The following is an 18,150-nucleotide window of genomic DNA, read 5'->3' as shown; positions in this document are numbered from 1 at the left end:
TTTTCATGTAAGATATTGTTTGTTTCAGAGGTACAGGTCTGTGATTCATCAGTCTTACACAATTCACAGTGCTCACCATAGCACATACCCTCCCCAGCGCTGTGAATTGTCCAATGCCGTTTTCTAGTGATGCTCTAAGCCCAAGCAACACCCCCAGACCTTCTTTCTCTCAGTCAGGAAGTCGGATCAGTCAAGAAGAGTGGCCATGGCTCTACACTTTTTCCTCAGCACCACAGACACTGCTCTTCCGTGGTGAGTTCATCCTCTAGCTGCATAACCAATTACCATGATTTTAGCAGCTTAAAACAACACAATATCTTGCAATTCCTGTGGGCCATGTTCGAGCACAGCTTAACTAGGTCTTTTGCCCGGGGCCTCACAGCTGGCGACTCTGGAGTCAGCCAGGGCTGCGATGTCATCTATGGCTTGACTGGGGAAGGACCCTGTCAGAAATTTCCTCAGCTTTTCCGCAGGTCATCTCCTGAGGTGTTATGCCTGAGGTGTCTGGCTTTTTATTGGCCATTAGCTGAAGGCTGCCCTCAGGCCCTAGAAGTCTCCCGTAGTTTCTAGATACATGGCCCACTTCACAGGCAATTCACAACATGGCAGCTTACTTCTTCAAGGCCAGCAGGAGAATTTCTCCAGCAGGAGAATTCCAGTCTTCTGGGACTGAGTCTTCTATAACGAGATATAATCATGAGAGTAACATCCCATCAGCTTTTCTGAGAAGCAAGTCACAGGTCCCAGCCATCCATAAGTGGATGGGACTCTACAGGGCTGTGGCTCACTGGAGGTCACCTTAGGGTATAAAGAATAAGAGGCTGGCCATTTCTTCTTAGCAGAGTCCCTCAGAATTTCCTCCCCACCTTCCTGTGCCACAAACACCTTCTAAAGATCCTGCAACACTTTGAACGGGGAACGTCAAGCTTCAGATGCAGTACATTCCCACAATCTGGAAACTAATTATAAAGGTGTCTGATTTTACAGCCCATAGGCATCAACATCAACTGCACTGGATGAGTTATCAAATGGGTGGGTTCTATCCCAACAAAATCACTTGGAAATAACTGTGCTGATGTCTAGGACAGAATTTCTCAACTGCAACACTATTGACCTTTGAGGCTGGATAATTCTTCGTTGTTGGAGACTCTTCTGTGTATTGTAGGATCTTTAACAACATGCCTGGCCCCTCCTCCCTCTTCCAGGGATGTATCAACTAAAAATGTCTCCAGACATCACCAAGTGTCCCTCGTAGGGAGGAGAGCATAACCAACCCCAGCTGAGATCCATTAAGCCAGGGTCGTTCCCAGGTTTCCTTTAAGGAGACAGTGGGCATCTCCTGATTGCAGTAAAATCCATGCAGTGTCATTTCATGGCACCATAATTAGAATGGAATTGGTATGAATACAGCTGTGAGTCTACCCAACTGCATTACAACTGATGATACAAGGCAGTGGGAAATTTCGAGCCATGCTTCAGGCAGCCTAGTAGGGTCTGAAGGGTTCCATTTCTAGTTTGGACTGTAACTTCTCTCTGCCCAGGTCCCTTACCCTGTAAAATAAGGTAGATTTTGTACACTTCTGTGAAATAAGGGTATTGTCATCACAGAAATGATACTTTGGTTTGAAAGGTACTGCCGCATCTATTGAGATCCCCCTGCCCCAGCAATGGGCCTGGCAGTTGGAATATCTGAATTTGCCATTTACAATCTCAGGACGTTTCTTTTAATTGAGAAAAGAATGAAATTTCACAACTTACATAATTAAACAATAATAAAAAGTCTTGTGAAACATAGTTTGCTTATTGAATCTCTACACACGATCCATTTCCCAAACATTTGTTTATGTCCCCATTTTTGCACTTTAATTTAAGACTCCAATTTTCTAGCCCTTCAAATGATAATAAAATGTACAAAACAGGAAATGAAAGTCCTCAGACACATGTTTGGCAATCCATTAGGAATTGCAATTTGTAGGGATGACCCCATAAATCTAAACTATTGGCACCCGTGAAAGATTATTTCCATTTATTTTGTTTTATTATGCAATTTTTTCATTCAAGCTGAGGTTAGTATTAAGTCCTGCCAGTTCTGTAGTCATAACCTGATGATTTCATTTATTTTGTAAATATCTGCAGTCTTGACCCATCTCTTCAGGTCATTCTGCTATTGGCAGCATTAATTGAAATATATTCTACAACCAAGGTCTTAAAATAGAGAAGGCCTGTTAATAACCTATAATATAAATTGGCTGGAAATGTGAATATCTCTTTATATTCCAGAGCTTAAATAAGAAGTAAAACCAAGGATATATTATGGCTTAATGTGCCATTTGGATCATTTACACATTTGTGTGGAAATGAAGTTCTTGCATTTTGAAAATTATTGCTGAACCTATTACTTTTGGAAACTTGTGGAAATCAGGTACCATATCCTTTCAATCAGTAATGTGCTTTTTTCTCTGAGTGCAAGGAGACTGAGGACATCCTCCCCAATGAGGAGAGAATGATAGTATTATTTGCCAACGCTATGACTTTCTCTGGTCTCCTCTCCACAAGTTAACAAATTCTAATTCTTGCTTCACTTCAGTTACCCAGGGACAAAGTCACGATTTCTAACTTTAATACTTAGAATGGCCATACATCCCTGTTTGCCCGGATCAGTCCTGGTTTACATCTGTTTTCTGGGTGTCCATATTTTCAAAACTTCCACTTGTTCTCACAAGCATTCGGTTTGGACCATGACATATATGGTCCTCCTCTTAACCATGACTTCTTGAGGGAGTCTGGAGAGAAAGCGGTCCACGTTTCCGTGTAGGAGGTATTGCCGTGGATGTCCACCAGGGAGTGCTCTTGTTTCTGGCTTACATCCCTCAGCTAGAGAAGGTTTTTTTCTCCTGGCAGATTTTTAAGAAAGAGAAAAGCTAAAGGTGCCTGGGTGGCTCAGTGGGTTGAGCCTCTGACTCTTGATTTCGGCTTGGGTGATGGTTGAAGCGTCATGAGATCAAGGCCCATGTCGGGCTCCACTCGGAGCATGGAGCCTGCTTAGGATTCTTTCTCTCCCTCTCCCTCTGCCCCTCCCCCGCTCCGTGTGTGCACACTCTCTCTCTGTCTAAAAAAAATAAAATAAAGTCTATTAAAAAAGAGAGAGAGAGAGAAGCTAACTCAATAGATATCTGTGAGAAGACATTAGCTGGGCACAAAGCTCCCAGTAGAACTTCTAAAAGTTGGAAGCAGAAAACAAAAGTGAAGGCTACTCTAAAAACACCAGAAAGCATCAGAGTCTGAAAAAGGAATAGAAGACCATAGTTGAGAAAAAAAATAAGTGGAAGCATCTAGAATTCTAGAAATTATTTATGTTGTGATTATTTGGGAAGTATAATTCAAAGAGAATTTATGAGCATGTCCCTTTCAGTAGTGCTTACAGCTGCTTTTCTAGATAACTATAGAAGGTCGATACAATAGCATTATAGATTTTTTTTTTGAGCCACCCAGCTGAACAATGCAAAGCTAAATTATTTCTTTATAAAGGCATCAATATTGCATTTTATTATCTTCTGAAAATGTATCAGACTCAACTCCTGTGAATTATTTACCTACTTGTTTGCCTTTCCTCCCATGTAAATGGCTGCATATTCAAAGCTACCCACAGGAAACTTGATCATGGCAAGTCTTTCCTGACTTTCTCACTTTGGTTCTTTTCATGAGCTAAGTCACCTTGGACAGAGTGGTTTTTACATGACCGAAAATTAAGTTGTCCTGTTCTGTGGCTTATTGCCCAGCACAAACCTCTGGTCCTCCCGTGGGCTAAGACCACAGAGAATGAAAATAAGCTTTCCTTTGTTGCCTTTATTTTTATTTTGCTTGTAGATACAACAACTTATGTGTTATGACTTGGTTGAGGTTAATGGCAACAACAATTTCTTTCCCTCTAGGATAATGGTATCTTTCTTTTTTTCAGCTAAGATTTTCCCAGAACCTACACTGTAAGAGGACTGCATGTGTTTTTGCTTCCAGTTTATTTTTATTTTTTTTTTTAAGATTTTTATTTATCTGACAGAGACACAGCGAGAGAGGAAACACAAGCAGGGGAGTGGGAGAGGGAGAAGCAGGCTTCCCGCGGAGCAGGGAGCCTGACACGGGGCTCAATCCCAGGACCCCGAAGATCATGACACTTAACGACTGAGCCCCCCAGGTGCTCCTGCTTACGGTTAAATATGAGCAGAGTAGTTTTTGTTTCAGGCGGTCTTCAGTCATGGTTTTATGAGTAGTGAGCTTGTCATTACTTATGGTTTCTCTTTTGCTAGGCTGCTTTCTCAGCTGTGAATCTGAACGTTGTCTTATACTGGGAGGAAGGAAGCTCATAGATCTAGTAACGGGATGAAAAGGAACAACAAAGCTGCCCAACCTTTCCCACGCCTGATGACGCTTGGGTTGCTGTTTTTAGAATGCCAGTTTCTCCTATTTAATTCTTTCAGTATAATTTTAGATTCTAATGGAGGAGAAATATATGAGCACGGACTCTTGTAGGAGTGGTGCTTTTCATTTTTTACTACATTTGAAATCCCCTAATGTCACCAAAATTGACAGCTCCTACCTTTGAAAATTTCATCAGTATTCTCTGCTGTGTATGCAACAAATTTGCTCGTTCCTATGAAATTCATGATGCAAGGAAGGAGCCACCATAAATAGTCTTCCCTCTCACAGTGACATTATTCAGACAGTTGGTGAGTTATGCTTTTGAAATTACCCAGTGTAGCCCGACTCATGATATTTTTAGTTTGTTTCTTCCAGGAATCAAGCACAAGTCATGTTCTTTAGGAGACTAATTAATTTTTAAAGAAAATAAGATTTTAACCAAATGGGATGATAATATAAGATGCGGTTAATTCCTTATTATTTCTTGTTTCTTTGAGAATATCTAATCACATTTATATGTGCTTTTGTGTGTGTGCATTTGTGTGCATTCGAAAGCACCCTTCTTGGGGCACCTGGATGACTCAGTCGGTTGAGCAGCCTACTCTTGATTTGGGCTCAGATCATGATCCCAGGGTCCTGGGATCAAGCCCCGTGTTGGGACTCCATGCTCAGCGGGCAGTCTGCTAGAGGATTCTCTCTCTCTCCCTCTCCCTTTGCCTCTCTCCCCACTCACACCCTGTCTCTGTCTCTCTCTCTCAAATGAATAAATAAATAAATAAATCTTTAAAAAAATGAAGCACTCTTCTTTTTGCAAAAAGCTTACATTTCACAATGAGTAATATATGAAATATCTAGATAATTTCCCTCTCAGAGAGTGATGAGGAATCTCTGATGTTAATATTGAGTCTTGTTTGTTGTCCTCAAAAGAGAGTTAGACATTCTGATGGCTTCATTATCTAAAATAATGACTAATGTCCAACATATCAAGAAAACCAATAAGCAATGGATTTTAAAATTTCTTGCCTCTCCACCGTGAATGAAAGCAGAATGGTCTAATAGCTACTTAAAAGAATCTTCTTCTGGCGTAGGAAACTGCCAGAAGAGAGAAGCCACACTGGGTGGAAGCTTTGGGAAGGCCAGTGTCTTGGGTGTGAGATCCCCTTGAATGGGCGGGTGACTCAATGGCACACAGATTTGGATACGAGAATAAGCGGATTGGCGGCAGAAAAGCCTTAAGGCAAACTCACATGGAAAGTGTTGAGGAAAATGCTGATGTTTGGATATCATCAGGGGATCACAAATAATGGAAGAATAAATAGAAAATGAAAAACATCATGGATAAAATGCTTTTAGTCTGAATGTAGCCTATTTACAACTCAGTGCTGGGGATAAAAGAAATCATGAAACACTAATCTCAAATAATGAACTCTGTTAATGGTATTTGCTAATGCCCCATAATAGCAGATATACCACCAGATGGTAAATTTTACCCAGTAAACGTGGCTTCAAAGAGTTCAATTAAATGAAGTCTTTTTGTGAATCTACCATAGGGCAATTATTGCACTAAACGTGTATTTCAATTTTTAAAAATTGAAACATCATTTGAATGTATGAAGAGAGGTTCATCTTTTATAGAAACCTGTAGACATCTTTTGAATACTGATAAAAATCAATTGATCTGATTGCATTAGGAATAATCACCTTTAATTAATTTTTAAGAAACAATTTCTGGTTGGGGCGCCTGGGTGGCTCGGTCGTTTAAGTGTCTGCCTTCGGCTCAGGTCGTGATCCCGGGGTCCTGGGATTGAGTCCTGCTTGGGCTCCCTGCTCAGTGGGGAGCCTACTTCTCCCTCTGCCTCTGCTCCCCCCACCCCGCCCCCCTTGTCCTCTCTCTTTCTCACTTGTGGGCTCTATCTCTCTCAAATAAATAAATGAAATCTTTAAAAAAAATAATAATTTCTGGCTCAATGGATACATGCTAGTTACTTTTTCTAAATTTTTTTATCTTTAAAATTTTTTTTTATCTTTGAAAAATTATTTGCAAACAAAAAATGTAGAGGAGACAAGTAAACACCCTTAAACTCATTATTATATAATAACTACTGATATAACTATTATTTATAGACATTCAATTTTAATATCTTCTAGTTCTTTTCATATGTGTGTCTGTCTGTCTGTCTGCCTGCCTGCCTGCTGTCTGGGTTGCTGTCCTGTAAGATTCCACACACATATGCACACAAAAGCACACACATTAAAAGGGGAGGAGGAAATGGGTCTGTAGTCAAATACGTTATACAAATGCTGTGTGCTTATCTCCTTTTCTGGATCCTCACACTCCTTTAGGATGATACAAGCTCTAAAACTCCTGCAGTTAAAAAAAGAAAAAAAAAACTTGCTTAACTTTGCTTTGCTCAGCATTTCCCAAACACTTGGCCACAGAACTGGTTTTTTGTTTTATTTTGCGTTTTTCTGAGCACATCTGGAAAAATACTGAGGTTTTCTTTTTTCTTTTTTTTTTATTTAAGTAGGCTTCACGCCCACCGTGGAGTCCAACGAGGGGCTTGAACTCATAACCCTGAGATCAAGACCTGAGCTGAGATCAAGAGTCAGTTGCTTAACTGGCTGAGCCACCCAGGCATGCCGATACTGATGTTTTCTATTAAAAAGTTTATATTCCTGGAATGGATAGATGACAGAATCACTAATGTTTAATTATTAATTAATAACCGACTGGGGCTCTGTCCCGGAACCCTGAGATCATGACCTGAGCTGAAGTCAGACACTTAACCAACTCAGCCACCCAGACGGCCCAATTTGATGCTATATATTCTGAATGGGATTGATTTTTTTATTATTTTCTAAGATTTTTAATTTATGAGAGAGAGAGAGAACATGGGGAGGAGCAGAGGGAGAGGGACAAGCAGACACCGTGCTGAGCGCGGAGTCCAACACAGGCTTGATTCCATGACCCTGAGGTCATGACCTGAGCCGAAACCAAGAGTCAGATGCTTAACTGACTGAGCCACCCAGGCTGGATTTTTTAAATTTCTTTTACAGATGTTTTGTTGTTAGAATATAATAATGCAACTATTTTCTGTATGTTGATTTTGTATCCTGCAACTTTACTGAATTTGTTGATTAGTTCTAGCAGTGATTTGGTGGAATCTTTAGAAATTTCTCATATGTAAAATCATATCATCTGCAAACAAAAACAATTTTACTTCTTCCTTTCCTATTTGGATACCTTTTATTTCTTTTTCTTACCAGATAACTCTGGCTAGGACTTCTGGTACTATGTTGAATAGTAGTGGTGAGAGTGGCTACCCTCGTCTTGTTTCTGGTCACAGAAAGAAAGTTTTCAACCTTTCACCACTGAATATGCTGTTAGCTGTGGGCTTGTCATTAATGGCCTTTATTATGTGCCTTCTATACCCAGTTTGTTGAGAGTTTTTATCATGAAAGATGTTGAATTTTATCAAATTTCTTTTCTGCTTCTATTGAGATGATAATGTGATTTTTATCTTTCATTCTAATGTGACCTATCACATTTATTGATTTGTATATGTAGAAGCATCCTTGCCTCCCAGGGGGGAAAATCCCACTTGATCATGGTGTATGATCCTTTTAATGTGCTGTTGAATTCAGTTTGCTAATATTTTATTGAGAATTTTTGCATCTATATTCATCAGGGATATTTGTCTGTAATTTTCTTTTCTTATAGTGTCCTTATTTGGCTTTCTTATCAAGGTAAATGTTGGCCTCATAAAATTAGTTTTGGAGTATTCCCTCTCTATTTTTTTTTTTTTTTTACAAGTTTCAGAAGGATTGGCCTTAATTCTTTAAACGTTTGGTAGAATTCATCTATGAAACCATCTTGTCCTAGGCTTTTTTATATTGGGAGGTTTTTGATTACTGATTCAGTTTACTTACTCAGTATTGGTTTGTGCAGATTTTCTATCTCTTCTATCTACTATGATTCAGTCTTGGTGGGTTGTATGTTTCTAGGAGTTTATTCATTTCTTCTGGGTGATCCAGTTTCTTGGCATAGCATTGTTCAGGGTAGTCTCTCATGATCCTTTGTATTTCTGTTGTATCAGTTGTAATGTCTTTTTCACTTCTGATCTTATTTGAGTTCTTTTTTCTGAGTTGGTCTAGCTAAAGGTTTGTCAATTTTGTTTATCTTTTCAAACAATTAGATCTTAATTTCATTGCTCTCCTGTGTTTCTGGTCACCATTTCATTTATTTCTGCTCTGAACTTTGTTATTTCATTCCCTCTGTTACCTTTGGGCTTAGTTTGTTTTTTCTAGTTCCTTGAGGTATAAAGTTAAGTTGTTTATTTGAGATTTCTTTCTTTCTTTTTTAAATTTATTTTTATTTTTTTTAATTTTTATTTATTTACTTGACAGAGAGAGAGAGAGAGCTCAGGCAGGGGGAGGGCAGGCAGAGAGAGAGGGAGAAGCAGACTCTCCACTGAGCAGGGAGCCTGACCTTGATCCCAGTACCCTGAGATCACGACCTGAGCTGAAGGCAGATGCTTAACTGACTGAGCCACCCAGGTGCCCCTCTTTCTTTCTTCTTTCTTCTTTCTTTCTTTTTTCTTTCTTTCTTTCTTTCTCTCTCTCTCTCTTTCTTCCTTCCTTCCTTCCTTCCTTCCTTCTTCCTTCCTTCCTTCTTTCTTTCTTTCTTTCTTTCTCTCTTTCTTTCTTCTCTTTCTTTCTTTCTTTCTTTCTTTCTTTCTCTTTTCTCTTCTTTCTTTCTTTCTCTCTCTCTCTCTCTCTCTTTCTTTCTTTCTTTCTCTTTCTTTTCTTCTTTCTTTCTTTCTTTCTTTCTTCTTCTTTCTTTCTTTCTTTTCTTTCTTTCTTTCTTTCTTTCTTCTTTCTTTCTTTCTTTTTTCTTTCTTCTTCTTTCTCTCTCCTGATTAGGTTTGCTTTATTTTTTATTCTATCCTATCACTACTCCCTCTCTCCAGTGGAGATATATTTCTTTTTTTTAAAGAATATTTCTTAATGTAGGTATTTACCACTATAAACTTCTCTTTTAGAATAGCTTTGGCAGCATCCCATAGGTTTTAATATGTTGTGCTTCCATTTTTATTTGTTTCAAGATATTCTTGATTTCCCTTTGATTTCTTCTTTGACCCATTGGTTGTTCAGGAGCATGTTGTTTAATCTCCAGATATTTGAAACTTCTAGCTTTTCTCCTGTTAGTGTGTATTTGTTTTCTGTTGTTGTGTGACGTTACCACAAACTTAGTAGCTTAAAACAAGACACATTTATTATCTTAGAGTTTCTGTGGATTGGGATCCCAGGCATGGCTGAGCTGGGTCCTCTGCTCATTGTCTCACAAGGCTGTCATCAGGGTCAGCTGGGCTTCTTACTTTCCTGGATCCCCTTCCAAACTCACCTAGTTGTTGGCAGAATTGTTGCTTGGCATTGTGGAAACGAGGTCCCCAAACTTCTTGCTGGCTGTCAGCTGCTGCCACTCTCACTCCTACAGGATGGCTGCATTCCTTGCTGTGAGGCCCTCTCACAACATGGCTGATTACTTCTTCAGGTCGGTCAGGAGAGTCTCTCACTCCAACCTGCTAAGATGGAGTCTTATGTAACATCCCATCACCTTTGCCGTTAATATTATTTAGTCAGTGGAGTGACATCCCACCATCTTTGCTATATTCTCTTGTTAGAAGCCGATTATAAATCCTCTTTGCACTCAAAAGGAAGCGATTATACAGGTGTGACTCTTTGGAGGGTCACCTTAGGGTGTGTCCATTGAAAGCACCAAGGGCCTAAGGACAGGAGGTAGGGAGGAGGAGTGGGGCTGAGAGGTGAGGGGAAATCAAGAAGAAGAAGAGAAGAGAGAAGTTCCGAATATGGCAGCAACAGGCTTTCTAAGCCAATCTCCCCTCTTTTCATAACTGGATTCAGTTCCATCTGCTCTGCAGCCTCTATTTGATGTACAAGTTGATTCACTCATGCTCTCCTCTTAGAATTCCTTGCTCATTGTTGATATCACCCAGGGTCAGCATCGAGATTCAGGAAGCCTCCCAGGTAGACGGGTTTGTTTACCCAGGCTGGGTTATGTAATACGTTGGCCTCTTTTGTAGCTTCACCTCCTTCTGGCATCAGTATGTTTAAGTAGAGAAGAGATAAAAAAGCCTTGTTCCCAGAGAAACAAAAAAATACTACATCACATCGTTAATTTAAACATGTTTTCCTTGAATACAAAATATAGATTTTTTTTTTTGCTTTCAAAATGACAAGGCAAAGAACTGCTACTTGTAAGCTTTTTCTCTTTCTTCCCCCCAAAGCATGAAACAGCTCTACAATACAATGTACCATATAATTATTAACCAAGTACTAGGTTATGAGTCTGCTGTTTAGCTACAGAAATTAGCACATACATGTAGTGTGCAAGAAACAATTGGCCCCAGAGAAAATTAATAAATATATCCTCTCCTATTAAATTCCTGTCAAGTCTTCAGAGAAAAGTGTGGTGATGGAGAGCTCTTCGTACCTTTGCAGCAGACAGAATATTTGTTGTGTGTACTCCAGGGTGATCGGTTTCCCCAGTAGGCTGTAAGCTGTGGACCTTTCCTATGGAGCTTTAGTAATTCCTGGCGAACAGGAGGCATGAGTGTTGCTGGAGGCAGGCTTCTGGACCTCAGTCCTATCTCAACTGTGCGTTGACCGTTTGGTCTCAGACCAACAACTTGACTCTTAACAGAGTCCATTTTCTGGCCTGTCAAATGAAGTCCTTTCCAGTTCTCAGTGCTGAATTCTGTGTAAAGAATGACATGTTCCCGTGTATTTAGCAAAAGACAGGAGGTGGTGAACTGGTGCTGGTGAATGGAAGGGTTTTTGTGACCACATGAGAGAACATTATAGTTTTTCTCCCCAGGGAATGGTGACTTTGTTACCTACATACTATGTACAAAACAAAGCAGTAACTGGAAGTGAAGATGAATATTGCTAATTTACTCCTCACTGAATCAACTGAAATCATTTAACTTTATTTTGAAGAATAGTCTGCATATAGAAGAGGTACGTATTTTAATTGTACAGCTCAGTAAATTTTCACAAATTGAACATGCCCATATAATCAACACTCGATAAAAAAAATAGAACATTAGCACTCATCTCTGAGGAGACCCCTCATACCCCCTCTGCAAGAATAACCATTTTCTTCTTCTTTTTTTTAAGATTTTATTTATTATTTATTTGACAGAGGGAGCACAAGCAGTGGGAGTTGCAGACTCCCCACTGAGCAGGGAGCCTGACGCAGGGCTCAATTCCAGGACCCTGGGATCATGACATGAGCCGAAGGCAGACGCTTAACCAACTGAGCCACCCAGCCACCCCCATTTTCTTAATTTCTAACAGCATAGGTTTGTTCACTAGGTTTTGTTCTGTATACAAATCGGATCATACACTATGTACCCTTTTCTGTCTAGCTTCTTTCACTCAGTATCATGTTTGTGAAATTCATCCATATTGATGGGAATATTGTATATTGTTCCTTTTCTTGGCTGTATCATATTCCATTAGAAGAATATGGATGTTTCTTTTTTCATTCTAGTACTAATCAGCATTTAGGTGGTTTTTACCTTTTGGCTATTATGAATAGTATTACTATGAATGTTTTGGTATTTAACTTTTAATGAACATACATATACATTTCTGTGGAGAATAAACCAAGGAGTGGAATTGCTCATTAACAGAATGTGCTTATGTTGAGATTTTGAAGATACTGCTAAACAGTTTTCCAAAATAGTTGTATCATTCTGTGGTCCCATTGGTTGTATGAGAGTTCCAGTTGCTCTAGTCTATGTTCTACTTCTTTTCATTTTAGACATGGTGAGGTATGTAATGATAGCAACACAAGGCTTTAATTTTCAGTTACCTGATAACTAATATAGTTGAGTATCTTTTCATTATGTATGTTGGCCATTTGGATAAACTCTTTTGTGGAGTGTCTGTCCAATTCTTTCACCCATGTAACTATTATATTGTTTCCTTTTTCATTGATTTGTAGGACTATACATATCTATATTTATACATTTGAGTCCTTTATTGAATATGAGTGTGTGTCAACCAATATGACTTTTAATTAATTTACGTGTGCCTACTAAGAGCTCTGTACCTAAGCATAGTGCAACAGGAGATTCACATGAGAAACACAAGTTAGGTCCTTGCCATGAGTCATCTAAAATTTGATTGTGAGGGGTGCCTGGGTGGCTCAGTTGGTTGAACATCTGACTCTTGATTTCGGCTCAGGGCAGGATCACAGGATCGAGGGATCCAGCCCCACATCAGGTTCTGCGCTGAGCGTGGAGTCTGCTTGTCCTTCTCGCTCTGCTCCTCCTCCTCTCTCTCTTTGTCTCTCTCTAAAATAAATAAATGAAATCTTTAAAAAAAAGATTGGAAAAAAATTTGGTTGGAAACAAGGAAGCCACACAAGCTGCAGATGAATAACAGCTGTAGTGAGTGTGGGACTCGGTGTCTTGTTGAGAGCTGAAGTCCTCTGAGTACTTCCGGAATTTAAAGAAATAGTCTGGAGAGCATGCCAAGGGCCACAGGGAGAAAAGTACCCATGCTGAGACTTGGAGAATAGATAGGAATTAGAGAAGCAGAAACAACTCAAGCAACGGGCGCCTGGGTGGCTCAGATGGTTGAGCGTCTGCCTTCGGCTCAGGTCGTGATCCCAGGGTCCTGGGATCGAGTCCCGCATCGGGCTCCCTGCTCCTTGGGAACCTGCTTCTCCCTCTGCTTCTCTCTCTCTCCCTCTCTCTCTGTCTCTCATGAATAAATAAATAAAATCTTTAAAAAAAAAAAAGAACTCAAGCAAAGGAGACAGGCAAGAATCTAACTTGATCCTCTATGGTGAGGCTCCAAGTCTAGTTGGGGTGCGGGACTTGTATACGGTTGACCTTTGAACAATGTGGGGTTTGGGGCACCAACCCCTCCACACAGTCATAAATCCACCATATCACTTTTGCCTCTCCAAAAACTTAACTACTAATAGTCTGCTGTTGACCAGAAGCCTTACTGATAGCATAAACAATTGATGAACACATATTTTGTATGGTATGTGTATTATGTACTGTGTTATTACTTTAAAGTAAGCTAGAGAAAAGAAAATGTGATTCATAAGCAGAAAATACATTTATAGTACTGTATTTTATTTATCCAAACAAACAAACAAAAATCCACCTATAAGTGGACCCACACAGCTCAAACCTATGTTGTTCAAGGGTCAACTGTATACACATCTAGGCCTACCTAAACATAAGTTATTACCTGAAAGCCTTTCCTTTATAAGAGTTTTCAAATGAGACAGTAAATAACGAAAGCACAGCCTTTCTTAATAGAAACAGTCAGAATTCATTTCACTATCAATTTGTATTTCTCCTCCTGGGTTTTCCATCAGATACTTTATAAACTCATATTTTTCAAAGGGTTTTGATCCTCTCCTTTCTTTGAAATGAGCACATCAAAAATTAGAGACGATAAAAGGAGAGAGACCAATAAGTTGATTGGATGTGAGAGATTTTATTCTTTTCTGGGCAGATTTTATAGTTATAGAAATCAGTCCCTTAGGGCACCTGGGTGGCTCAGTTGGTTAAGCGACTGCCTTCGGCTCAGGTCATGATGCTGGAGTCCCGGGATCGAGTCCCACATCGGGCTCCCTGCTCAGCAGGGAGTCTGCTTCTCCCTCTGACCTTCCCCCTCTTGGGCTCTCTCCTCTCTCTCTCAAATAAAAATGAAATCTTAAAAAAAAAAAAAAAAGAAATCAGTCCCTTAAAAAGTAATATCACCATGTTTTTTTGTTTCCCCTGAAAAGGGGTCATAAATGCAAACATGTATTGAGTGCCCATGACTCCTTGTGACTTTGGCACCATTATCATCAGCCCCAGTGACAGATTAGGAAGCTAAAGCACCAGGAGGTTTAAGGACCTTGCAGCAGAATGTATTGGTGATAAGCAGCTGACCTAGGATTTAAAAACAAGCAGCCTACCTCCAGATCCTATCTGTGCTATAAACCAAGGATCAACACTTTTGGCTGAAAACAGCCAGATCGTAAATATTTAAGGCTTGGTGGGCTATGCTAACTCTGTCTCAGCGATTCAACTCTGCCTTTGTAGTCTGAAAGCAGCCATAGACAATAATGTAAACAATGAGCCTAGGTTTCAGTAAAACTTTATTTACAAAAACAAGTGATGAGATGGATTTGACCGGTGCGCCATGGTTTGCCGGCCTCAGCTGTAAACCATAAAGGCATATTGCCCTTATGTATGCAAAAGATTTAAGTCGAGTGGGTTTTTTACTGCCTTCTATTTCTTGTTTCCTGGTCAGACATCAGTGGTTCCCAACCTGGAGTGATGGAACCTCTCAGGGGACATTTGACAATGTCTAGAGACATTTCTGTTTATCACAACTGGGGGGGGGTTGCTACTGCATCTGGTGTGTATAGGCCATGGATAATATTAAACATTTTACAGTGTGCAGGGTAGGACCCCTTCAGCAAAGAGTTATATGGACCTGGATGTCAGCTGTGCCACTTTTGAGTAACCCTCGACTAGTGGAACCAGATTCATCTTTCAACCTGTACAATGTCCCCTCTTCTCTGTTTCTCTCAGTGTGATGGTACTCCTCTTTCTGCCTCTGAGGCAGATCAACCCTTCCAAGTGATAAAGATTATGATGACGGTGGTGGTGATGGCTGACATCTGTTGAGCACCCATTATAGACTGGGTAATTGTACAGAATAACATCCCAGTCTTAAAAATATCCTGTTTCATCCTAAAATGAATTCATAAAGCAGGTATTAGGATTTTGTTTCTTTGTATGAAGAAGTGCAAGTGCCTATATCCAAAGCCTGGATCTTTCCATTCTACACTGCTGCCTCTTTCTTAGTATTATGATGAATTATATCATTGGACATAAGGACTTCAAAGTTTGGACAACCTCCTTGAACACCGGCTATGCCTAGGAAAGAGTGCCAGATTTGTGTATTTGAGTTTTATTTGTAAAGTTGCATCCTTAGCCATCATTGGCTCAAAAATAGCTTTTGTGAGAGTCTGGGATTGAAAGTTTGATGTTTGCCTCTTTTTTCCACATCAAGAAATAAGGTCAATGGTCAACCCCATGCATTCCCTGTTGATAATAGCTTTTGCCTTCTATTAGTACATGCAGGCATTTTCCCTTTCGGTTACTTTACCTCCTGCTTCATTTACCTTGGGATGGAGCTCCCACGGTCCCGAAAGAGAGAACAGAGCTGACAAAAGGAAAATTCACAGGAAGAACAGAGCAAATGTGGACATGAACATGAGATTAGAGCCACAGCCCAAAGGCCAACCCGGAAAAGCAGTGGGGCTTGAGGTTCATGAGCTGAGCCTCACTCCTACCTCACTGTGCTGCCTTCGTTGTGTTCATTCATCCAACAACATCCATTGAGCCCCGTGCTGCATGCCTGGCAGTCTTCTAGGCGAGGCCACACAGCAGTGAGTGGAACTGGACAAAAGCACCGGCTGCAGGAGCCTATAAAGTAAAAGTAACCTTTATCGTATAATGGAAGGTAACAAGCATTATGGAGAAAAATAAATCAGCAAAGAGTACGGGGCGCGCCAGAAGGGAGACTGCAGACTGTCACTGGGGTGGTTAGGATTGGTCTGCCTGTGAAGGTGACTTTTGGCTGATTTGAAGGGGTGAAGAAGCAAGCCCGGAGTAGCTAGGGGAGATGTTCCCGGAGGGGGAAACCAGAGGGTATAGATCTCCAGGTGGAAGGTATGTGGTAGATTGGAGGAGGAGTAAGGAGCCTGGTGTGGCGGGGATGCAGTGAGCCTCGGACAGAGGCCAGGGGGGTGAGTGGGCAAAAGGCCAGACTGTACTGTAGGTCTGTAGGTCACGGGGAGGTTGGTGGCTGTTGCTCGGGGCAAGGTGAGGAGTCGTCAGGAGGGTTCTGAGCCGGGGGGGGGGGGGGGGGGGGGGGGGGGGGGGGGGGGGGGGGGGGGGGGGTGGGGGGAGGGGGGAAGCGATAAGAGCTTCACTGTTTGAAAATGGATCTCTCTGGATGCGAGTTGAGAAGAGAATGTCCATTCTATGGGAAGAGGGATCCAGTCATGTAAATGGATTGTGTCACTTTTTCCCCTAAACTAAAGCTCAGCCACCTGTGTAAGAGTCTGCTTGGGAATTAGAACAGTGGTCTTTATCTAAATCTCAAGGCCAGAAGACACGTCCGTGACCATCTCTTCCTATTCCCTGGCGATCCTGGGAAGCCGAGCAAGGGCAGTTTATTGTTTATTGTTATTGCCCAGTTATTGGGAGCCACACTCTGCCCAGCTTTGCAGTAGTTACAGATAAGACCATGACAAAAAAGTCTTGCCCTCAAGGAACGTTCTGTTTGCCAGATGAGCAAATCAACGATTTCAAAAGGGCATACGGAGTATGATCGAGGTGCACGTGGTACTACTGAGGCACAGAGGGGAGACATCCAACTCTGCCTGCAAATCAGGGAAGGCCTCATAGATGAGGTGACCGAGAATCAGGGTCCCGCTTAAATACCGGGCTGGGCCTCAGCCCAACCAGCTCTCCTGCCTTATCCGTCCAGTTCCCGTCTTTCTACAACCTGCTGCCTTCTAGAAGGCAGAAGACTGCCTTCATGCAAAAGAACTCCTAAACGCAGGGAGTTTCTGCTCTGGTGACTTAGAAAAAAGGCAGCACGAGGGCCAAACGGGTCCTGGCCCTGCCGCGGCAGAGCTGTAGCTTGACGGAAATAGGAAAGGGATTTCAAAAGATGGCAATTTGGGGCCTCTCCGAATCTTCCCGTGGCAGTGGCCTTCTTCCCTTGCCATTTAGACTTGATTTTCTCAGGGTGATAGGAAGAGTTCTGAGAATAATGAATACACGGGTGTTTATTCGTAAACCCTCCCGAAGACCAGGAAGTGGACAACTTAATAAAGGGACAATAAATAACAAATCAACTGCCCTGTTGCACTTCTTGACTTTTTTGGTTCCATCTAAAGGCCTCAAGCAGTTTTATGGGCAGGAACTCATTCATGCTGCGCCCTCGGGGGTGGGTTTAGCCTGTGGCCCGTGGGGCAGATGGGAGTCTGCTCCCAGCATTTCCCTCTTGTGAGTGTGGCTGGGGGATGTAACGGTTCTGTGCCTTGATTTTCACACTAGAGTGCCTGCCTTCTAGGTTGTTGCATCGATTCACTGAAAGGATATACAGAAGAATGATTCTGGAGCCTGGCTGCCTGTGTTCAAATCCCCATTCACCACTTCATTGCTGTGAAACATTCCCTATGCTTTGGTCTCAGTGGATGTTACCATAGTTAGAATTATTGGCAAAAGGCTGACAAGTTTAAAAGGATGCTCCTTGGGGCACCTGGCTGGTTCAGTTGGTAGAGCATGCAACTCTTGATCTTGGGGTTGTGAGTTTGAGCCCCACACTGGGTGTGGAGATTACTTAAAAATTAAAAAACAAACAAAAGAACAAAGAAGCCCACAAACCTTTAAAAGGCCTCTCCTTGGGTGCCTGGGTGGCTCAATCGGTGAAGTGTCTGCCTTCAGCTCAGGTCGTGATCTCAGGGTCCTGGGATCGAGCCCCGTGTCAGGCTCCCTGCTCGGCAGGGAGCCTGTTTCAGATTTTCTCCCTCTGCCCCTCCCCGCCCCCTGCTCATGCTCCCTCACGCTCTCTCTCTCTCTCTCTCTCAAATAAATAAATAAAATATTT

The sequence above is a fragment of the Zalophus californianus genome, chromosome X, assembly GCF_009762305.2.
Source record: "Zalophus californianus isolate mZalCal1 chromosome X, mZalCal1.pri.v2, whole genome shotgun sequence".
Taxonomy (NCBI): Eukaryota; Metazoa; Chordata; class Mammalia; order Carnivora; family Otariidae; genus Zalophus; species Zalophus californianus.
Note: the sequence above shows the minus strand (reverse complement) of the source record.